The sequence below is a fragment of the Kogia breviceps genome, chromosome 4 (genome assembly GCF_026419965.1).
Source record: "Kogia breviceps isolate mKogBre1 chromosome 4, mKogBre1 haplotype 1, whole genome shotgun sequence".
Lineage (NCBI taxonomy): Eukaryota > Metazoa > Chordata > Mammalia > Artiodactyla > Physeteridae > Kogia > Kogia breviceps.
The window spans coordinates 132,568,813-132,590,828 of NC_081313.1; the positions used below are offsets into that span (position 1 = coordinate 132,568,813).

General features: G+C 37.5%; 1 protein-coding gene and 1 non-coding gene across 4 annotated transcripts in view; one reads left to right on the forward strand and one right to left on the reverse strand.

Annotated features, from left to right (window-relative positions):
- The window catches only part of THOC3 (THO complex subunit 3), a 113,840-nt gene that overhangs the window by 58,269 nt on the left and 33,555 nt on the right, over positions 1–22,016 (reverse strand). The window contains exon 7 of one of the 3 annotated variants that reach the window (XR_010840284.1): positions 3,081–5,711. The exons of the other annotated variants lie outside the window; for them this stretch is intronic. The gene's annotated coding sequence lies outside the window, so the exon portion shown is untranslated. Of the gene's footprint in view, positions 1–3,080; positions 5,712–22,016 lie in introns of those variants that run through there. 3 annotated transcript variants of the gene reach the window in all.
- Positions 10,128–10,234, forward strand: LOC131756437 (U6 spliceosomal RNA). Its single transcript, XR_009335621.1, has one exon. It is a non-coding gene; the product is annotated as a U6 spliceosomal RNA (small nuclear RNA).

The window sequence follows — 22,016 nt, forward strand, 5'->3', positions numbered from 1 at the left end:
CTTTTTTGTATTTCCTTCCCATTTAGGTCACCACAGAGCATTGAGTAGAGTCCCCTGTGCAATACAGTAGGTTCTCATTAGTTATCTATTTATACATAGTAGTGTATATATGTCAATCCCAATCTCCCAATTCATCCTCCCTCCCCAGTATTCATACATCCGTTTTCTATGTCTGTGTCTCTATTTCTGCTTTGCACATAAGTTCATCTGTATCATTTTTCTAGATTCCACATATAAGTGATATTATACGATATTTGTTTTTCCCTTTCTGACTTACTTCATTATGTGTGACAGTCTCTAGGTCCATCTACGTCTCTGCAAATTGCACAATTTTGTTCATTTTTATGGCTGAGTAATATTCCATTGTATATATGTACCACATCTTCTTTATCCATTCCTCTGTTAATGGACATTTAGGTTGCTTCCATGACTTGGCTATCATAAATAGTGCTGCAATGAACACTGGGATGCATGTACCTTTTGGAAGTATGGTTTTCTCTGGGTATACGCCCAGGAGTGTGATTGCTGGGTCACATGGTATTTTTATTTTTATTTTTATGTATTTATTTTTTTTGTAGTACACGGGCCTCTCACTGTTGTGGCCTCTCCCGCTGTGGAGCGCAGGCTCCGGACGCGCAGGCTCCGGATGCGCAGCCTCAGCGGCCATGGCTCACAGGCCCAGCCGCTCGGCGGCATGTGGGATCTTCCCGGACCGGGGCACGAACCTGCGTCCCCTGCATCGGCAGGCGGACTCCCAACCACTGTACCACCAGGGAAGCCCCTTATTTTTAATTTTTAAAGGAACCTCCATACTGTTCTCCATAGTGGCTGTATCAATTTACATTCCCACCAACAATGCATGAGGGTTCCCTTTTCTTCACACCCTCTCTAGCATTTATTTTTTGTAGATTTTTTTTGATGGTGGCCATTCTGACTGGTGTGAGGTGATACCTCATTGTAGTTTTGATTTGCATTTCTCTAATAATTAGTGATGTTGAGCATCTTTTCATGTGTTTGTTGGCCATCTGTATGCCTTTTTTGAAAAAATGTCTATTTAGGTCTTCTGCCCATTTGTTGATTGGGTTGTTTGGTTTTTTGATATTGAGCTGCATGAGCTGTTTGTATATTTTGGAGATTATTCCCTTGTCAGTTGCTTCATTTGCAAATATTTTCTCCCATTCTGAGGGTTGTCTTTTCATCTTGTTTATGGTTTCCTTTGCCGTGGAAAAGCTTTTAAGTTTAATTAGGTCCTATTTGTTTGTTTTTGTTTTTATTCCCATCCCTCTAGGAGGTGGGTCAAAAAAGATCTTGCTGCTATTTATGTCAAAAAGTGTACTGCCTATGCTTTCCTCTAAGAGTTTTATATCCATTCTGTTTAAGTGTGTGCACTCTCCTTGGCAACAGCATCTCCGCCCCAGTGGAGAGCAGCATCAGAGCAAGAGTGGCAGGAGCAGACGCCTGATGCAGGCTGGGGTGCGTGCTGGGGCGGTTGCAGGAAACCAGCCAGAGCCTCAGGCAGTTTTCAATCTGCTTCCTCCGCACTGTTCCCTGGAGTAAGCAAGCATGTGCATGAGCTCTTCACAAGCAGAGTATAGCCCTCCAGTAAGTTCCACTGATTTCAAACCAGCTAACGGGACTCGTCTTCCTGGTGTCAGGCTCCAGGACTGGGGTACCCAATATGTGGCTTGAACTCCTCACTCCCCAGGGAGGATCCCCAAGTCCATGATATCCCCCTCCTCTTCTGGGTTCCCTGATAGGGGTGCAGGTCCTAATCCTATCACTTCTCCTCCCTTCCTACCCAACTCTTTGTGGATCCTTCTTTACAGCTTTAGTTGTTGAAGAACCTTTCTGCCAGTCTCTAAGTTGTTTTCAGTGAGAGTTGCTGCACGTACAGATGTATTTTTTATGTGTTCACAGGGGGATATGAACTCAATATCCTTCTACTCCACTATCTTGATCTCCCTCTCCATACAGATATAATTTAAATACACTATGCTAAATGAAAGAAGCCAGGCTCAAAAGGCTAAATGTTAGGATTATATTTATATGGCATTCTCACAAAGGCAAAATTTTAGGGACAGAAAACAGATCAGTAGTTTCTTGGTGCTAAGGGTGGGGAGAAGGGTTGATTACAAAAGTCATGGAGAACATCTGAGGGGTGACAGAACTGTTCTATATTTTGATTGTGGTGGTGGTGGATATATAACTGTATAATTTTTGTCAAAACTCAATTATACACTATAAAGGATGAATTTTACTGTATGTAAATTATGCTTTGATTGAAAAAAAGAAAAAGTAATTTCTATCAACATTGAACCCACACTCCTGAAAAGTCACAATCAATAACCCCCTTTAGGTAGTGTATTTTTTGTCCAGATCTCCCTAGTTCCTACCAAGTTAGCTGGACCCATTCACCTGTCTGAACCCTGAAGATAGGTTTTTGTTACCTCTGCACTGAAGTCTTATACAGACCTCCCCTCTCTTGGTCAGAGCCAGTTACCCCTTCTCCTGTGCTCCTTCAGCCCCTTGGTGGCCCTGCCTCATGGCATATAAGGAATTAGCCATGTCCTTATTGCCCTCCCTCACCAGACAGGGAGCTCCTTTGCATCCGTAGGGTCCTGACACAGAGTGGGTATTAATGAATGTATGTTTAATGAACTGGCTAATAAGAAAAAAGCTCAAGCAAACCCATGAGGGATGAGGAAGGAAACCCAGAGGAGGATCAGAAAATTACCTGTGACCAGATTGAGGAAAGCTTTGAATGTCAATTTAAGGATCTCAGCCTTTATCCTGTGGGCCACAGAGACTTCTTCATCTTCCCCCACATGTGGCAATTCATTCTTTCCCCCTTTGCATGGAAGGCTCTCCCTTCGATAGCCATGTGACACTCCCTTCATTCAGGTCTCTGCTTAGACGGTCATCAGAGGAGCTTCCCTGACCACTACCCAACCCTACCCCACAGCACACCTGACTCCCTTACCCCACTTCGTTTTTCTCCATAGCACTTAGCACCACCTTACATATATCTATTTGTTTGCTATTTTTATACCCTCACCACAATATAAGATCAATGACCTCAGGGACATTGTTCACTTCTGTGTTCTCAGAAGCTTGATAAAATATTTTTGGAATAAATGAATCCCAGTCTTACAGATGAGGAAATGAGGTCTTGTAGCTAGTAAGTGGTAGAGCTGGGACCCAGACCCAGAGCTTATATCAGTTGGACTATTTTTTTTTAATTAAAAAAAAATTTTTTTTGGCTGCATTGGGTCTTTGTTGCTGTGCATGGGCTTTCTCCTGTTGTGAAGAGTGAGGGCTACTCTTTGTTGAGGTGCACAGGCTTCCCACTGCGATGGCTTCTCTTGTTGGTGAGCTCGGGCCTCAGTAGTTGTGGCACGTGGGTTTCAGTAGTTGTGGCTTGCAGGCTCTAGAGCACAGGCTCAGTAGTTGTGGTGCACAGGCTTAGTTGCTCCATGGCATGTGGGATCTTCCCGGACCAGGGACCGAACCTGTGTCCCCTGCATTGGCAGGCAGATTCTTATCCACTGCGCCACCAGGGAAGTCCCTCAGTTGGACTTTAAAGAATATTCTTTTAACCAGTATCTTAAGGAGGGATCTCAGGGTACAGGCCTTGGAGTCAGAAAGACCTTGGCTTAAATTAGTGGCTCTTTATCATTTTAGAATCACTGACCCCTTCAAATATCTATTGAAGGTTTTAGCCCTTTCCCCTAAGAAACAGACAAAAGTGCAAACATGAAATATTTTGCAGATGACTTCAAGGAGCTCATGGACACTCTCGTACCTTTCCTGAGCATCCTGGCTTGTGTCTCTGGATGAGTCACCTCAGTCCTCTGAGCCTCAGTCACTGCTCTAAAGTGGGGATAATGAGGCTGATCTCACAGGGTTGAGGGAAGATCCAGTCAACTCAGTACGAACACCCAGTGTTCAACTCTTGTCCGTTCCTTTCCCCAGTCTCTACCTGAGCCACTGTGTGGCCTCGGTGCCAGGCCAGCTCATGTGACTCTCAGACCCTTATTTCCTATAAGCCTTGGTTGCCCCACCAGGAAAGTTGTATTATCACTCATTTAACAGAATGGATCAAGTGAGATAGTGAAAGCCTCAGGAAACACTAAAGCCCTGGACACTTTTCCCAAGACACTCCCTCCGAGTGCTGCAAATTGCTATACTGTTTCAATTTCAGCTACAAAGAGTGTTCTGCAGACCTAGGGCTATGGAGCTCAAAGATAATGTGGGTCAAATCCCATTACACCAAATCCTATTATAGTGCCACCTTCCCATACAGAAGGCTGCTCTCACCGCTGGTTTACAGCCTCCCTGGGGGGGTCAGTCTGACTTGCTTAGTCTCCTGCACAGAGCCTGGCACACTGTAGGAGCTCCATGACCAAAATCTCCTCTCGCTTGAAGTCAAGAACTTGTTTGGTTCACAGGGTTTCTTTTTTAATAAGACGCCAACATTTGAAAGTCAAAAGAGTTCATAAACAAATTGAGGTATTGGGCATCTCTTGGAAAACAGATGATTTACACCCTGAGGTCTAGTTCCCACATGTGGAGACAGTCAGCTGGGGATGAATTGCAGCTGCCCCTTGTCTCTTTCAATGGTACCTGTCACGTGTCCTCCAGTCCCTGCAGGCCCCACAGTTCCTATTCTTACACTGCATACATGTCCACCTCCAGCCTCAAATCAACAGGCATGTGAGCCAAGTCCCCTGTTTTACATCCTCGGAGCACTATAGAAAGCCCATTCACAAGTACCATCTTCTTTAGCCCATAAGAAAGCTCTGTGAGTTAGGTATTATCATTCCCATATCATGCAAAAAGTCTCCAAACAACAAAGAAACCCACCCAAGACCACAAAGCTTAGAGAAGAGATACAAGACAATAAGATAGATAATAAGATAGATAATAAGAGCAGAATTGAGACTCAACCAAAAATTCCTGTTAACCGAAGACAGATTAAAACCTCTAACAATGGCTCCCACTTATTGAAAGCAAGAGTCACTGCAACTACACTCTGGTACAAAGACTCTGAGCCAATCAGAGCTGGTTTCAAATCTGGACTCTGATGTGTGCAACCACATGACTTCACCTCCTCTCCACATCTCCACGTCTCTAAAATGGAGCCTGCCTAGAAGACCTTCCTCACAGGCTTTTCACTAAGCCTTCATAGATCTTGGTCAATGAATCCAGAAAATGCCACCCTGACTCAAGAATGGAATGAGAGTCAATGTAAGGTTTTGGTTTGCTTTGGTTCTGTAGACGGTCTCTGAGAAGCCATAGAACTAAAGGCAGTTTCCTAAAAAACTTGGAGCCAGGTAGTCATATTTGAAAATATGGGCTTAAAGAATTATTCAGAGTAGCCTGTCTGATTGGAATAATATGATGAGGGAAGGATCATTATTTATGACTTATACTTGTGGCAAAAACTTGTTGGTTTTCCCCAAGGCTTGTCTTCTTCCTCCTGGTCCCATAGCTAGGCTACATGTCCCAGGCAGCTCCATGCAACCAAGTGACTGAGTTCTGGTGAAAGGAGAATGTGAGCAGAAGTGATGCATGTCACCTCCAGCACCACCCATAATACCCTTCCCTGCATCCTCTTCCATTCTTCCTCTTCTGTGGCCTGATGCAGATGAGCATATTGGAGGTCAAGCTTTAAAGATGGTGGAGTCACAGAATGGCAGGAATCTGAGTCCCTGCATCATCAATTGAAGGAGAAATGCACACCCATCAGAAATATCTATTTTGAACAAAAATAAACTTTGATTTTATGTGACCTACTATATATTTGGGGGATGTTTGTTACAAAAGATAGCATTGACCTGGACTAACACAGCACCAATATTTCTGTTATGAAAGGAGGAAGCTAAGAAATTAACAACTGCCCGTCTGTTTTAGACCACAGACTGTGTGGCTTAAACAAGAGAAATTTTTTTCCTCACAGTTCTGGAAGCTAGAAGTTCAAGATCAAGTGCCATCAGGTTTGGTTTCCTCTGAGCCTCTCTCCTTGGCTTGCAGATGGCAGCCCTCAGTGAGGTCTTCCCTCTGCGTGCACATGTTGTCTGGTGTTTCTCATTGTCTGTGTTCTCATTTTCTTTTCTTAAAAGGATACCGGTCATATTGGATTAGGTCCACTTATATGATCTTTTTGTACCTTAATTACCTCTTTAAAAGGCCCTATCTCCAGTCTGAGGTACTAGGAGTTAGGGCTTCAATACATAGATTTGGGGAGGCCACAATTCAGCCCATAACAACCTCCCAGATTGAATTTTTGGGTACTAAGACACTTCACTATGATTCTCCATGGCTCACTTACTGCATCATTCTAGGAAAGGGGAGGCCTCAGATGCAGACAGGAGTCTTCCAGTCAGTGTAAAGGACTATCTACCTCCCACCCCTACTGGACAAAATAGATTGACTTCTGATTTTTGTCAGACTTTTGTATAAATGTTTAGCTACCAGAATTCAGTTCCCCCAAATTTTATTAACTTTTTATTTACTAAAATGTCTAATTGCTAGAAGCAGTAGGACTGGGTGTGGGGTATGTAGAAGGGCCTGGGGAAGAACAATGGCTGTGGAATCAGACAAATATGAGATCCAATCCTGACATCACCCCAACCACTAGCTGTGTGACTTTGAGCATGTGAAATACCCACTCTGGGCCTCAGATCCTTTGTCTGCAAAGAGAAATAATAATTTTATTGGTTAGAACTCTACTTAAAGTGACAAAAACCTAAGCTGACAAGCTTGAGCAAAGATGAACTTCTGGTCTGACATAGTAGATTGATAAAGAAGGCTTTAAAGAGCATTCACTCACAATGACTAAGAGAACAGAAAAGGAAATAACAGCAATAAAATTATGGATACTGGAAAGAAAGTGGATTGATGATAACTGTCTGAGCAGACCAGAGGAAACAGCTTCCCCTCAGTTGTGGAGGAAGGTGGCCAGTTAGAACCGTAAATCTCCAGAAAGACTCATGAATTGAAGGCACCAAGTACCTCTAAGAGGGACACAAAGGTGGCAATTACAACAGGTGGATTGGTTGAAAGTCAGTTTAAGACAAAGTCGGAATCAAATGATAAAACTTAGTACCACTAATAGTAGGACTTCCTGCCATTATTATAATAATAGGACTTTTGAAAGAAGTGCACAGCTTAAACCATCAAGTCTTCTTTCTAGACTATTTAACATGACGCTAATAAGCCTTTAGACTGAGCTTCCAGTCTGTAGGGAATACAGGAGAGACAGGAATAAGTCAAATAAGAAAACAATCAGCAAACCTAAATTGTGGGATATTTTGGAAGACAGATAACTAGCCTGGCCTCTTCAGAAAGTTAATGTTCTAGATTTTAAAAATTAAAGATATATGACAACCAAGTGCAGTGGATCCTGGTTTTTAAAAAATAGTCTAGGGCTTCCCTTGTGGTGCAGTGGTTAAGAATCCGCCTGCCAATGCAGGGGACACAGGTTCAAGCCCTAGTCCATGAAAATCCCACATGCCGCGGAGCAACTAAGCCCATGCGACACAACTACTAAGCCTGCGCTCTAGAGCCTGCAAATCACAACTACTGAGCCCACATGCCACAATTACTGAAGCCCGCGCACCTAGAGACCGTGCTCTACAACAAGAGAAGCCACCAAAATGAGAAGCCCGTGCACCGCAACAAAGAGTAGCCCCCACTTGCCGCAACTAGAGAAAGCCTGTGCACAGCAACAAAGATCCAATGTAGCCAAAAATAAATATATAGGCTACATGGAGAAGTTTGAATACAGATTGGATATTAGATGATAAGGTAGCCAGCCTCCAAGATGGATCACAGTGACCCCTGCCTCCATACCCTAATTAGGAAGCCCTAATGAAGTCCCCTTCTACCTTATGCTAGGGTTGGTCTGGTCTCTAATACCATACTGCAGAAGTGATGGTATGTCACTGCCACCATTAGGTTATAAAAGATTACAGCTTCCGGGCTTCCCTGGTGGTGCAGTGGTTGAGAATCCACCTGCCAATGCAGGGGACGCAGGTTCATGCCTCAGTCTGGGAAGATCCCACATGCCATGGAGCGGCTAGGCCCGTGAGCCATAGCTGCTGAGCCTGCGTGTCCAGAGCCTGTGCTCCGCAATGGGAGAAGCCACAACAGTGAGAAGTCCATGTACTGCAATAAATAAATAAATAAATAAATAAAAGATTACAGCTTCCATCCTGGGCATTCTTTCTCACTCTCCCGCTCTAAGATCCCTTGTTTTGGGCAAAGCTAATTACATGCCATGAGAACATTCAGGTAGCCTATGCATAGAGCAATGAAGCTAGGACCTGAAGCATCCAGACCATGGAATGAGCTTGAAAGTGGATCCTTCAGCTTTATTCAAGTCTTGAGATGACTTCAACCAACAGATTTACTGCAACCTCATGAGAAACTCTGAACCAGAATCACCCAGCTAATCTGCTCTCAAATTTCTAACATTCAGAAACTGTGAGATAAATGTTTGTTGTTCTAAGTTGCTATGATTTGGAGTAATGTGTTATACAGCAGTGCATAACTAATACAGATGATAATAGAAAATGATTTAATATTCTTAGGTGTGATAATGGTGCTGTGATTATGCAGGAATATCTCTTTATTTTTAAGAGTTTCATTCTAATGTATTTAGGAGTGATGTGCCATGATGTCTCTACAATTTGGTTTCAAATTGTTCAGAAAATATACATACATGGCATATATACACATAAATATACACACACAACAAAAAGACTGACAGTTATTGAATCTAGATGGCAGGTATATAAGTAATCATTGTATCATTCTTTCAACTATTCTATATCTTTGACATTTTTCACAATAAAAACTTTAAGAATTTCTGCTCCTGGACAAGATGGAGTAATAGGACCCAGCCTGGCCTCTCAACAAAAACAACCCCCCAAAACATTAAAAATATATGAAACATTTTCCTCTATGATCAGGAACAAGATAAGCATGCCCACTTTTGCCACTTCTAACATAGTACTAGAAATCCTAGCCAAAGCAATTAGGTAAGAAAAAGAAACAAAAGGCATCCAAATTGGAAAGGAAGAAGTAAAATCATCTCTGTTCACAGATAACATGATCTTATACATAGGAAAGCCGAAAGATTCCACAAGAAAACTAGTAAACAAAACAAGTAAATGAACTCAACAAAGGTGTAGGATACAAAATCAACACACAAAAATCAGTTGCATTTCAATAAATTAACAATCAACATTCTGAAAAGGAAATTTAAAAAACAATTCCATTTATAATTGCATTAAGAAGAGTAAAATACATAGGAATAAATTTAACCAAGGAGGCAAAAGACTGGTACACTGAAAACTACTAAATATTGCTCAAAGAAACAAAAGAAGACACAAAAAAATGTAAAGACATCTCATGCTCATGGATTAGAAGACTTAATATTGTTAAGAATACTACCAATGGTGATTTGTAGATTCAATGCTTCTCTATCAAAATCCCAAAGACTTTTTTATAGAAACAGAAAAATCCATCCTAAAATTCATATAGAATCTCAAGGAGTTCCAAATAGTCAAAACAATCTTGAAAAGGAAGAACAAGGTGGAGAATTCACACTTCCTGATTTCAAAACTTACTACAAATATAAATCAATCAAAACAGTGTAGTACTGGCATAAAGACAGACATATAGACCAATGGAATAGAGAGTCCAGAAATAAATCCTCATATATATGGTCAAATAATCTTTGACAAGGGTGCCAAGATCATTCAGTGGGGAAATAACAGTCTTTTCAACAAAAAAATGGTAAAATTGGATAGCCACATTTTTTAAAAAAAGGAAGAAACTCTTAGAAGAAAACATAGAGGGAAAGCTTAATGACATTGGATTTGGCAATGATTTCTTGGATATAATACCAAAAGCACGGGCAACAAAAGTAAAAATAGGTAAACTGAATGACACCAAAAGTTTAAAATTCTATGCATCAAAGGACACAATCAGCAGACTGAAAGGCAACCTACAGAATGGGAGGAAATGTTTGTAAATCATATATATTACAAGACATTAATATCCAGAATATATAAAGAACTCCTACATGTCAACAACAAAAAATAAAACAACGCATTTTAGTGTTCGTTTCAGCAGCACATATACTAAAATTGGAATGATACAGAGAAGACTAGCATGGCCCCTGTGCAAGGCTGACATGCAAATTTGTGAAGCTTTCCATATTTTTGGCAGAACACTCTTTGATATAAATCACAGCAAGATCTTTTTTGACTGACTTCCTAGAGGAATGGGAATAAAAACAAAACTAAACAAATAGGACCTAATTAAACTTAAAAGCCTTTCCACAGCAAAGGAAACCATAAACAAGATGAAAAGACAACCCTCAGAATGGGAGAAAATATTTGCAAATGAAGCAACTGACAAAGGATTAATCTCCAAAATATACAAACAGCTCATGCAGCTCAATATCAAAAAACCAAACAACCCAATCAACAAATGGGCAGAAGACCTAAATAGACACTTCTCCAAAGAAGACACACAGATGACCAACATGAAAAGATGCTCAACATCACTAATTATTAGAGAAATGCAAATCAAAACTACAATGAGGTATCACGTCACACCAGTCAGAATGGCCACCATCAAAAAATCTACAAACAATAAATGCTGGAGAGGGTGTGGAGAAAAGGGAACCCTCATGCATTGTTGGTGGGAATGTAAATTGATACAGCCACTATGAAGAACAGTATGGAGATTCCTTAAAAAACTAAAAATAGAAATACCATATGACCCAGTAATCCCACTACTGGTCATATACCCAGAGAAAGCCATAATTCAAAAAGACAGATGCATTCCAATGTTCATTGCAGCACTATTTATGATAGCCAGGACATGGAAGCAAACTAAATGTCCATCAACAGAGGAATGGATAAAGAAGATCTGGCACATCTATACAATGGAATATTACTCAGCCATAAAAAGGAACGAAATTGGGTCATTTGGAGAGACATGATGGATCTAGAGACTGTCATACGAAGTGAAGTAAGTCAGAAAGAGAAAAACAAATATCATATATTAACACATATAGGTGGAATCTGAAAAAAATTGATATAGACGATGTTATTTACAAAGCAGAAATAGACACAGAGAACAAACGTATGGATACCAAGGGGGAAGGGGGGTGGGATGAATTGGGAGATTGGGACTGACATATATACACTATTGATACTATGTATAAAATAGATAACTAATGAGATCCTACTGTATAGCACAGGGAACTCTACTCAGTGCTCTGTAGTGACCTACATGAGAAGGAAATCCAAAAAAGAGGAGATATATGTAAATGTAGAGCTGATTAACTTTGCTGTGCGGTATAAACTAGCACAATATTGTAAAGCAGCTATACTCCAGTTTAAAAAAAAAAACATTTTTAAAATGAACAAAAACTTTGTTATGGACTGAACTGTGCCCTCTCAAAATTCATATGCGAAGCCTTAACCTCCAATGTGATTATATTCTAAAATGGAAATAATTAAGGTTAAATGAGGTCATAAGGTGGAGCCTTGATCCAATACAACTGGTATCATAAGAAGAGGATATACACAGAGGAAAAGCCATGTGAGGACACAGTGAGAAGGTGACTGTATACAAGTCAAGAAGAGAGTCCTCACCAGAAACTAAATTTTCCAGCACTTTGATCTTAGACTTCCAGCCTCCAGAACTGTGAGAAAATAAATTTCTGCTGTTTAAGCCACCCAGTCTGTGGTATTTTGTTATCATGGTCTGAGCATACTAAAATAGTTGACATTTGAACAACACAGGCTTGAAGTGTATAGGTCCACTTATACAGATTTTTTTTTCAATAGTAAATACTACAGTACTATATGATCCACAGTTGGTTGAATCTGAGGACAGGAGGAACTATATCCTTAAACAGACATTTCTCCAAAGAAGATATACAAATGGCCAATGAGCACATGAAAAGATGTTCAATATCACTAATCAGTAGGGAAATGAAAATTAAAACCACAATGAGATACCACCTCATACCTCTTAGGATGACTACTATAAAAAAATATAGAAAATTACAAATGTTGGTGAGAATATGGAGAAATTGGAACCCTTGTGTACTGTTGGTGGGAGTATAAAGTGGTATAGTTGCTATGGAAAACAGCATTGTGGTTTCTTAAAAATTAAAAATAGAACTACCATATGATCCAGCAATTTCACTTCTGGGTATATACCCAAAAGAATTGAAAGCAGTGTCTCGAGGAGATATTTGTATACTCATGTTCACAGTAACATTATTTGCAATAGCCAAAAGGTAGAAACAACCCAAGTGTCCATTGACAGATGAATGGATAAAGAAAATGTACTGTAGACATAAAATAGAATATTATTTTGCCTTAAATAGGAGAGAAATTCTGACACTTGCTACAACATGATGAACCTAGAGGACATTATGCTAAATGAAATAAGCCAGTCACAAAAGTACAAATACTGTATGATTTTACTTTTATGGGGAACTTAGAGTAGTCAAATTCATAGAGATGGGAAGTAGAACAATGGTTATCAGGGGGTGGGAGAAGGGGAGAACGAAGAGTTATTTTTTAACAAATATCGAGTTTATGTTTGGCAATATATAAATAGTTCTGGAGATCTGTTGCACAATGATGTGAATGTCCTTAACATTACTGTACTATACACTTAAAAATAGTTCAGATGGCAAGTTTTATGTTATATATTTTACTACAATTAAAAATTTTAACTTAAATACAAATTTTGAAAAAAATATATAAAACAACAGTTTTTAAGGCACTGGATATCAGGTGACAAAGGACAGTGATTTCTGAGAGACTGGAAATAAACAAGATGAGCCCTATGAGTGTCCCAGCTTATTGTGTTTTGAATCGAGAGAGACTCCAGGCCATGGCACAGGAAGGGGTAACTAAAGCCAACCCCAGCTGACTCTCTGAGTTGAGGAGATAGAACTGTCAGTCCAGGGAGACCAAGGCAGCTAGAGCTGCTAGACTAAAGTATCAGAGAAGAGAGAGCTTCCCAGAGAAAGAACACCACATATATGCAGAGGATCCCCCTCAAGTACACAACAGAGTAGTGATCAGCTCATACATACAAGGAAAATACCTGCTGCTGTGGGAAGAACCATTTTAAATGATGGGAATGAACAGGGCCTGGAAATCATGAAAGGCTGGGTATAATGCCTCTTGCCTAAATATTCACATGGAGCATTAGGTAGAGCAATCATAATGGTCTTCCCTCAGTTATGGAGAACAACTCATCCTAGATTAAGCATTGCTGTAGACCTTCCTAATAAATCATAAAAGCAAGAACAAAAAAGATCAAGCTGTCTCTGAGTAAGGTAACTGCATTCCATATCAAAGATTAAGAAGATTTATAGGTATACAAAAATATCCAGCACCCAACATGCAAAGCGGCAGGAAAACACAAACCATAATGAGGAGAACAGTTAATATATCAAAACTGACCAAGAACTGATACTAATACAAATAAATACATTAAAAGTTATATAAAAGAAATACATAAAAGTATTAGCAAAGAAATATAATACAAGTTATTACAACTGTACTTCACATTTCAAAAAGTAGAGATACAGAAGATATTTTAAAAAATACCTAAGTCAAACTTCTAGAAATAAAAATTACAATGTTTGAGATTTTAAAAACACACAGGATAGGATTAACAGCAAATAAAATATTTCAGAAGAAAAGATTAGTAAACTTGAAGACACTGCAATAGAAACTACTCAAAAGAAAACACAGAAAGAAAAGGGGGAAAAAATTAAGAGTATCAGCAAATCTGTGCCCACAAATCTGACAACCCAGATGAAATGCACCAATTCCTTGAAAGACACAATCAACCTTAACTCACTCAAACAGAAGTAGATAACATGAATAGGTCTAGAGGGCTAATATGCATATAAGTTAAGTCACCAAAGGATTGGAGGGTGAGAGGAAACAGGAAAAAAATTTTTGAAGAAACAACAATCAATTTTTTCCAAACTTGATAAAAACTGTAAAACCACAGATCCAGGAGGCTCAAAGAGCTCAAACACACACACACACACACACACACACACACACACACACACACACACACAAACCACACACACTCACCACCTCTGAAGAAAACTGCACCAATGCACATTATAATAAAATTTATCAAAACCAGTAAACAAGAGAACTATTTAAAGCAACTAGAGGAAAAAAAGGCATGTCATGTTGAGAGGAACAAATATAAGATGACACAGATTTCTAATCAAAATTAAGGCAATTAGGAAGACAGCAGAGCAACATCATTAAAGCACTCGTGGAAAACCCTGTCTATACCCAGTGAAAATATTTTTCAAAAGCTAAGATGAATTAAAGACAAAGGCTGAAGGAATTCATCCCAGCATGCCTACACTACAAGAAAAGTTAAAGGAAGACTTTTAGGCAGGGAGAAATAATACCAGATGGAAATCTGAATCTACACAAAGGAATGAAGAGCAACAGAAATGATAACTATATATGGGTAAGTACAAAAGATTTTTTTCTTATTTTTTGAAAATCCTTAATAGATATTTTACTATTTAAACAGTAATAATAATATATTCTGGAGTTTAAAACATAAGTAAAGTAAGATGCATGATAATAATAACATAAAGAATAGGAGAGAAAAAATGGAAGAACATTACTGTAAACTTTTTATACTATACATGAAGTGCTGTAATAGTACTTGAAGATAGACTGTGGTAAGTTAAAGATGTGTATTATACACCCTAAAACAACCACTGAAGTAACAAAACAAAATGTATAGCTAATAGCCAACTAATGTGAATGATATAATTCATTCATTCACATTAGTGAATTATTTTAAAATTTATCCAAAAGAAGTCAGAAAACAAAAATGAAAAAGGGAAAAAAAGAACAGATGAAAAACAGAACGCAAATAGCAAGATGATGAACTCACATGTAACCATATTAATAATCACTCACATGTAACCATATTAATAATAACATTAAATGTAAGTGGTCTAAAATTAAAATTCAGGGATTATCAGATTCCATTTTGTAAAAAGACAGACTAGACTATATATACTATCTACAAAAAAACACACTTTAAACACGAATACAAGGCCACCATCACCCTAATACCAAAACCAGACAAAGATGTCACAAAGAAAGAAAACTACCGGCCAATATCACTGATGAACATAGATGCAAAAATCCTCAACAAAATACTAGTAAACAGAATCCAACAGCACGTGAAAAGGATCATACACCATGATCAAGTGGGGTTTATCCCAGGAATGCAAGGATTCTTCAATATATGCAAATCAATCAAAGTGATACATCATATTAACAAAATGAAGGAGAAGAATCATATGATCATCTCAATAGATGCAAAGAAAGCTTTTGACAAAATTCAACACCAATTTATGATAAAAACCCTCCAGAAAGTAGGCATAGAGGGAATTTACCTCAACATAATAAAGGCCATATATGACAAACCCACAGCCAACATCGTCCTCAATGGTGAAAAACTGAAACCAATTTCCACTACAATCAGGAGCAAGACAAGTTTGCCTACTCTCATCACTATTATTCAACATAGTTTTGGACGTCTTAGCCACAGCAATCAGAGAAGAAAAAGAAATAAGAGGAATCCAGATCGGAAAAGAAGAAGTAAAGCTGTCACTGTTTGCAGATGACATGATACTATACACAGAGAATCCTAAAGATGCTACCAGGAAACTACTAGAGCTAATCAATGAATTTGGTAAAGTAGCAGGATACAATTAATGCACAGAAATCTCTTGCATTCTTATACACTAATGATGAAAAATCTGAAAGAGAAATTAAGGAAACACTCCCATTTACCACTGAAACAAAAAGAATAAAATATCTAGGAATAAACCTACCTAAGGAGACAAAAGACCTGTATGCAGAAAATTATAAGACACTGATGAGAGAAATTAAAGATGATACAAATAGATGGAGAGATATACCATGTTCTTGGATTGGAAGAATCAACATTGTGAAAATGACTATACTACCCAAAGCAATCTACAGATTCAATGCAATCCCTATCAAACTACCAATGGCATTTTTCACAGAACTAGAACAAAAACATTTCACAATTTGTATGGAAACACAAAATACCCCGAATAGCCAAAGCAATATTGAGAAAGGAAAGCAGAGCTGGAGGAATCAGGCGCCCTGACTACAGACTATACTACAAAGCTACAGTAATCAAGACAGTATGGTACTGGCACAAAAACAGAAACACAGATTAATGGAACAAGATAGAAAGCCCAGAGATAAACCCATGCACCTATGGTCAACTAATCTATGACAAAGGAGGCAAAGATATACAATGGAGAAAAGACAGTCTCTTCAATAAGTGGTGCTGGGAAAACTGGACAGCTACATGTAAAAGAATGAAATTAGAACACTTCTTAACACCATATACAAAAATAAACTCAAAATGCATTAGAGACCTAAATGTAAGACTGGACACTATAAAACTCTCAGAGGAAAACATAGGCAGAACACTTTGACATAAATCACAGCAAGATCTTTTTTGATCCACCTCCTAGAGTAATGGAAACAAAAACAAAAATAAACAAATGGGACCTAACAAAACTTAAAAGCTTTTGCACAGCAAAGGAAAACATAAACAAGACGAAAAGACATCCCTCAGAATGGGAGAAAATATTCATAAACGAATCAACGGACAAAGGATTAATCTCCAAAATATATAAACAGCCCATACAGCTCAATATTAAAGAAGCTAGCAATCCAATCCAAAAATGGGCAGAAGACCTAAAAAGACATTTCTCCAAAGAAGACATACAGATGGCCAAGAAGCACATGAAAAGCTGCTCAACATCACTAATTATTAGAGAAGTGCAAATCAAAACAACAATGAGGTATCACCTCACAACAGTTAGAATGGGCATCATCAGAAAATCTACAAATGACAAATGCTGGAGAGGGTGTGAAGAAAAGGGAGCCCTCTTGCACTGTTGGTGAGAATGTCAATTGATACAGCCACTATGGAGAACAGTATGCAGGTTCCTTAAAAAACTAAAAATAGAATTACCATATAATCCAGCAATCCCACTACTGGGCATATACCCAGAGAAAATCATAATTCAAAAAGACACATGCACCCCAATGTTCATTGCAGCACTATTTACAATAGGCAGGTCATGGAAGCAACCTAAATGCCCATCGACAGACGAATGGATAAAGAAGTTGTGGTACATATATGTGATGGAATATTACTCAGCCATAAAAAGGAACAAAATTGGGTCATTTGTTGAGATGTGGATGGATCTATAGACTGTCATACAGAGTGAAGTAAGTCAGAAAGAGAAAAACAAATATTGTATATTAATGCATGTATGTGGAACCTAGAAAAATCGTACAGAAGAACCAGTTTGCAGGGCAGAAGTTGAGACACAGATGTAGAGAACAAATGTATGGACACCAAGGGAGGAAAACAGCAGTCGAGTGGGGATGGTGGTGTGATGAAGTGGGCGATTGGTATTGACATGTATACACTGATGTGTATAAAATTGATGCCTAATAAGAAACTGCAGTATAAAAAAACAAACAAAAAAAACAACTAATACTAAACTTTCTTTGGGTTATTTGTATGGAAATATGTTAATATAAATGTTTCAGACATTACATGAAATTTCTAAAAATCTTATATGTTCTGGTATAATGTTATGTCATAATTCTAGTTATTACTTTAAAATGTATATCTCAGAAATAACTAAATTTCCTTTTCAATTGCATTATTATGAACTTTCATCAAATCTTTAACCATGGTCATTTTTAAGTATTTTGTCATTTAGAGACAGTTCTGGGTGTACTCTGATGCTTTTGCAAAAATGTTCCTATAAAAGGGTTTCATCTTCAAGGAATTCATAGAAAAGACTGACAAGTACAGGTTTCTGGTAACTGACTATACTGCTGAACTGAATGAATAAGCATTTTCAGAACTCTAATGGAAAACTGATGAATCCATAAAAGTGTTAACAAAAGATCAAGATAAAAAAATTAATTACAAGGGACTGAGTGAACTGATGAGGATGATTATAATTTTTGTAACTCTCTGTTTGAATAAAACAAAAAAATCCCACAAGGACTCAGAGGCAAAAAATATACAAATCAATTTTCACTGCAAAGTAAAGGAGCTGTTACAGTGGAGGATTACTGGACTGAATGTCAATATTATGACATAGTATGAGTGTGTTTCATGTTTGGTAATTGCAATCATTGTTGCTTTTGTTGTGGTCATCCCTTTACAGTGCTTGGTGTCAGTTTATTTATCTCTTGTAAAAATAAAATACAGTGTGTGTGTGTGTGTGTGTGTGTGTGTGTGTGTGTGTTGTGAAAAAAAATGCAAAATGCAAAAAAAAAAAAAAAAAAAAGACAGTATGGTACTGGCACAAAAACAGAAATATAGATCAATGGAACAGGATAGAAAACCCAGAGATAAACCCACACACATATGGTCACCTTATCTTTGATAAAGGAGGCAAGAATATACAGTGGAGAAAAGACAGCCTCTTCAATAATTGGTGTTGGGAAAACTGGACAGCTTCATGTAAAAGAATGAAATTAGAACACTCCCTAACACCATACACAAAAATAAACTCAAAATGCATTAGAGACCTAAATGTAAGGCCAGACACTATCAAACTCTTAGAGGAAAACATAGGCAGAACGCTCTATGACATAAATCACAGCAAAATCCTTTTTCACCCACCTCCTAGAGAAATGGAAATAAAAACAAAAACAAACAAATGGGACCTAATGAAACTTAAAAGCTTTTGCACAGCAAAGGAAACCATAAACAAGATGAAAAAACAACGCTCAGAATGGGAGAAAATATTTGCAAATGAAGCAACTGACAAAGGATAAATCTCCAAAATTTACAAGCAGCTCAATAGCAAAAAAATGAAAAACCCAATCCAAAAATGGGCAGAAGAACTAAATAGACATTTCTCCAAAGAAGATATACAGATTGCCAACGAACACATGAAAGAATGCTCAACATCATTAATCATTAGAGAAATGCAAATCAAAACTACAATGAGATACCATCTCACACCGGTCAGAATGGCCATCATCAGAAAATCTACAAACAATAAATGCTGGAGAGGGTGTGGAGAAAAGGGAACCCTCTTGCTCTGTTGGTGGGAATGTAAACTGATACAGCCACTATGGAGAACAGTAAGGAGGTTCCTTAAAAAACTAAAAGTAGAACTACCATATGACCCAGCAATCCCACTACTGGGCATATACCCTGAGAAAACCATAATTCAAAAAGAGTCATGTACCAAAATGTTCATTGTAGCTCTATTTACAAAAGCCAGGATATGGAAGCAACCTAAGTGTCCATCAACAGATGAATGGATAAAGAAGATGTGGCACATATATACAATGGAATATTTCTCAGACATAAAAAGAAATGAAATTGAGTTATTTGTAGTGAGGTGGATGGGCCTAGAGTCTGTCATACAGAGTGAAGTAAGTCAGAAAGAGAAAAACAAATACCATATGCTGACACATATATATGGAATCTAAAAAAAAAAAAAAATGGTCTTGAAGAACCTACAGGCAAGACGGGAATAAAGACGCAGACCTACTAGAGAATGGATTTGAGCATATGGGGAGGGAGAAGGGTAAACTGGGACAAAGTGAGAGAGTGGCATGGACATATATACACTACCAAACATAAAATAGATAGCTACTGGGAAGCAGCTACACAGCATAGGGAGATCAGCTCAGTGCTTTGTGACCACCTAGAGGGGTGAGATAAGGAGGGTGGGAAGGAGGGAGTTGCAAGAGGGAAGAGATATGGGGACATATGTATATGTATAACTGATTCACTTTGTTATAAAGCAGAAACTGACACACCATTGTAAAGCAATTATACTCCAATAAAGATGTTTAAAAAAATAAATGAATAAATATGAAGACACGAGTAAATTAAGAGTAGTAAGATAGGAAAAGATATAGCATGCTAACACATGGTCAAAAGATAGCTGAAGTGGCTATATTAATATTAGACTATATTAATATTAGACAAAGTGGATTTCATAGCAAAGAATATTACAAGAGCAAAATACCATTTCATAATAAAGGAGCCAATTAATCAAAAGAACATAACTACCTCAAACAATTATGTACCTAATATCAGAGTTTTAAAATACATAAAATGAAAACTGATAGCACTGAAAGGAGAAATAAACAAATCTACAATCTTAGTCAGAAATTGTAAATCTCTCAATAATTAATGGAACAGCTAGACTGAAAATCAGCAAGAATACAGAAGACTTGAACAACACTAACAACTTGACCTGATTGACATTTACAGAACATTCCATCCAAAAACAGGAGAATACACATTCTTCTTAAGTGCACATGGAACATTTCCCAAGATAGACCACATTCTGGGCCATAAACAAGTTTCAATAAATTTAAAGGGAATCAATCTATAAAAAGTGTGTCTTGTCACCAAAATAGAATTAAATTAAAAATCAGTTATAAAAAGATCTCTGGGAAAACCCCAAATATTTGGAAACTAAATATCCCACTTCTAAGTAACCCACGGATCAAAGAAGAAATAGAAAAGACTTTAGAAAGTATTTTGAACTGAATGAAAATGAAAATACAACATAGCAAAATCTGTGCAAGTCTGCTAAAGCAATATTTGGTGGGAAATTTATAGCACTAAATGACTATGTTAGGAAATAAAAAAGGCTTTAAATCAGTGACTTCAACTTCCCCTAGTATAAAATTAGAATAAGAAGAGAAATTAAACCCAAAATAAGCAGAAAAAATGAAATAATAAAGAGTGGAAATCAATGATCTACAAAATGGAAAAGTAATAGAGAAAAATGATAAAATAATAAACTAGTTGTTTGAGATCAACAAAATTGATAACTTCTAGCCAGATGGATTAGGGAAAAAATAAATTTAAAAACTTACCAAAGTCAAAAAAGAGAAAGGTGAGATTATTATAGATTCTATAAATATTGAAATGATAGGAGAATATTATGAACATTTTATGGCAATAAATCTGAAAACGTAAATGAAATAGACAAATTCATTGAAGGACACAACCACAAAAACTCAAGAAAACAGTTAAGAGACTACCTCCCATAGGGAGGTAGGTCCACAGGGCTTCACTTGTGAATGTTATCAAACATTTAAGGGAAAAAAATACAGTTCTATACAAACTTTTCCAAAAAATTAAAGAAGATCAATGTTTTCCAATTCATTCCATGAAGCAAGCATTACCAGACACCAAGACCAGAAAAAGACATTATGAGAAAAGAAACTATAGACTGATAATGCTCATAAACACAGGTTTTTTAAGAGTCTAAACAAATTTTAGCAATTTTAATCTAACAATATACTAAATGGATAATATATTATGACCAAATGGATTTTATGCCAGGAATTCAAGGTTGGTTTAATGCTTAAAAAACCAGTCAATGTAATTCACAATATTAACAAACTAAAAAATGGAAACCATAGGTCATTTACATAGATACAAAAAGCATTCAAAAATATTCAATACCCATTTCTTATTTTTAAAAAACTCTCAGAAAAGTAGGAATGTAAAGAAATTTACTCAATCTAATAAAAAGCATCTGAAAAAAACTCCAACTAACATCACACTTAATTGTGAAAGACTGAATGCTTTCCTCCTAAGATCAGGAATAAAAGAAGTGTATCTGCTCTCACTACATCTATTAAACACTGTTGTGGAGCTTGTAGCCAGTGCAATAAAGCAAGAATAATACATAAAGAACATCCAGATTGGAGAAGAAGAAGTAAAACTGTCTTTATTTATCTATGTGGAAAATTCAAGGAAATCTGCAAAAAATGTACTAGAACTAATGAGTGATTTAGGCAGAGCTGCAGGACACTAGATTAATATACTAAAGCAATTGTATT